Source organism: Rhagoletis zephyria, unplaced genomic scaffold (assembly GCF_001687245.7).
Source record: "Rhagoletis zephyria isolate East Lansing unplaced genomic scaffold, Rhagoletis_zephyria_1.1 Rzeph_scaffold_04117, whole genome shotgun sequence".
Lineage (NCBI taxonomy): Eukaryota > Metazoa > Arthropoda > Insecta > Diptera > Tephritidae > Rhagoletis > Rhagoletis zephyria.
Genome location: NW_016161200.1, coordinates 7,765 through 11,092, shown reverse-complemented (window position 1 = coordinate 11,092; position 3,328 = coordinate 7,765).

Below are 3,328 nucleotides of genomic sequence, written 5' to 3'. Positions count from 1 at the left end.
GTTTCAATTTCTTTGCCGTACTAACTGTCGCGTTTCCTATATCGACTCTGGTTGAGATTGCGTTACGAGTACGTTTCAAATCATTGGAATTAACTAAACTAATTAAGTAAACAAGTCTTTACTTAAATTTTTTATTATACATCGCTCAAGTTTGTAAATTTTTAAATTTGACGAACCTGTTTATTCAAATTATTGTTGACAAAAAATGCAACCATGTGCCACATTCATATGTTTTTTCTAATTGCAAATTCTTGCCGCCAAAATTTTTTCCTGCTTGAATTTGCAACTTCTCCCCTAGAACTAGTCTTTCTACTTATGATTTATTTAAATAAAACATGTGAAATTTAGTTGAAACAGTTTAGCCGTTTTTAGCCGTTTTTTTTTTGCCAATCTAGCCGGTTGGCCCAGAAAGTTCTGGCAACACTGATTGTAACATAGCGGTCCATTCCAGTCTGTATGGCCGCATTTTTAGTTGTTTCGTTTTTCAACTTTTCTTGCGCTTTACCTTTGTTGCCAGTGTAAGTGCTTGCACTCAAGTCAATTTGTGCTTGTTCAGCAAGAAAAGGCCGGGCTGTTGATATTGCTGTGCAGCCGGCAGGTACCGGTATGTTTGTTGTGGTTGTTGGCGCGATTGAGGTAGTAAAAGATGTCACTGTGCTAGTTGTTGTTGCAGCTATATTTGGGGATATGTTATCGCTTACCGAATTTGATGTACGCGTTGGGCGTGAAATGTGATACGGCCCAGGCGAAGCGCACTCTTCACTCCAAGGCATCGGAGTCGTCGATGGTAAGTTTGGAGGGCAAGTCCGCTGACTTGAATCTTGAGGAGGTTTGAGGGTGGTCGATTGATTGGGCTTTGCGCTTTCGTAGCACTCTGAGACCGAATAGAGAAATATGCGTTGAACTGAAAGCCGGCGCTCATTTTGCTCGCGTTGCTTCTGGGCTCGGATTTCAGCTTGATTCATCGCTTTCTGTTTTCATTTGGTTTGTCTGTTTATTTTTTTGTTTTATTTTATTTTTATTTTTTTGTTTTATTTTATTTTATTTTTTTTGTTTTATTAAATTACCACAATATTTAACGACTACGGAGCGAACTTAAAAACACGTCCGCACTCTTCGACGTTCGACGTTCGAACTGAACTTATGAATAAAAATAGTTTCTTAAAAATGTTTTTTGAAAAAAAATCCCCCCAAATGCAAAACGGTTTAAGCTTAAAAAATTTACATATAAATATTAAAAAGAAAATAAAAAATTTTGAACGGAATGGTAATAATGAGATTTTTGATGCTGTTTATTAACTTTTTTCAAAGATTGGTATAAGAAAAACTTGAATAACTGAACGAACACTTCCGATTTAGACTTGTAAGGTATCATTGGAAAGGTAGTTTCTCACCCTTTTTATTTCTCATTCAAAGGATGAAAGAGAAAGGTAAGATGAACGAACATCATTCAAAGTTGAATTAAGATGTGTTGGTATTTGAAAAAAAAAATTGGGACACGAAAGACTTTTTGCACATAAATAAAAGTTGTGGGAAAATACCTTTCTACCGAGATCCCATAAGTCTAAATCAAAATAGTTTTGGTCCAGTTATTTAAGTTTTTCGTAAATCAACTTTTAAAAAAAGTAAAAAAAAAAGCATCAAATATCTCATTATTACGATTCCATTGAAAAGATTTTTAAATATTTTTATGCAGATTTTTAGGCCGAATCTGTTTTGTCATCTGAGGGGACTTTTATCAAAAAGTTCTTTAAGAAACTATTTTTGGAGGTATTTTCAAATCGGTCCAGCTCGCTTAAATCTTAATATTTTTCCGAAATAGTTTGGTGGACGTCTTAAAATATAATAGATTTTGTAAACCCGGCGGAAAACCGCAACTTTTTTTGGTGATGCAGTCTAATGTACATATGTATATCGTCGATGTTTTTGCAAAACCGCCCATCGCCCAGTTGCAAAACCGCCTATCTTACGGCATACAGTGGTCGGAGAAACCATGTTTTACGGGAAAAAGGCATATTTTAAAACTGTGATAAATTAACGAGAATAAAGCTATTTCAGAAATGTCCAACGAACTCAAAACTGATTACTTTCAATAATATTTGCTGAGCAAGCCGTTGAATCCGTTTAATTCAACGAATTCGATCGTGGCACGTTCTAGCAGTTATGAGTTGATAACTTTTTTAACAATTTTTTTATGGAAACTTTCAATTATAACAGTAATTGCTGGTTTGGCCTTACTTCTTAAACATGGAAAATAATGATTTCATATGAAATATTATATAATAAATCTTGGTTGCTAAATTATCAACACCTTAATAACACGGCTTATTTTTCAAGAAATATTTTCTTCAAAAAAGTATAACTAATTTGTAGAGCCGAGTAGGATCTTCATTCGTTTACCAAAAACTAACGTAAAGGTCCCTTTAAGGATCTACGAAAAGACAAGCCGCGCATACTCGCGCCATAAAGTGGCTGCCATTTTTATTTCACTAGACCAACTTCAATTTTTCCAAATAACATAAAGTGTATTCAAATATTAATACATTATTCTATATTTAGCATCATATCATTTATAAGATGCGTATTAAGAAAGCTGAAGTAAATTTTCAAAAATCCAATAACGAATCCAATATGGCGTCCAAGAATAAAAAAAATTACTGTATTTTCATAAAATTTGGTATTTGGAGGTTCTTAAGTTCGCTTATTACAAATTTCAAATAAGTTTTTGAAAATTAAAAATGCAAAATCCAATATGGCGTCGGAAGTTTTCAAAAATTCATGCTTGAAGAACTTTATTTAAAAGGCAAAAACTGAAGCTTTGGAAATGACAAACTTCGTATAAAATAAAATAATCTTTAAAAAACTATTGGGGCCTAGATCAAATTGTTTGGGCTGAGCATATATCAGACGGCCCCAACTATCCCAAATTTATAAATGTAATTACTGTAATTCTTTCATAATTTGATCATAAATTCATTTTAGATATGTTTCCTCGTATATAATGAATACAATTTTGCTAAACAAATATTTTGTATTACTCAACTGAGAATTACAGTTGAATTGACAGTTTTCAACCGAAAATGTTTGAATGTGATACATAATTCGAGATCAGTGAGCCTTAAAACATAGTGCGTTTAATTCGTGGGAAATTTCGCTTATTTATTCGACAGTCATAAGCTCTTAAGGTCTTAATTTGACACGCAATTGGTGATAAGCAGGGAACGGATTTTTAGGACCTAAAAACCTATAAAAAAGGCAAAATAAAATAACGAAATAGGCTGGAAAAGGCAAAATAAAATAGCGAAAAAGGCAGGAAAAGGCACTAGGT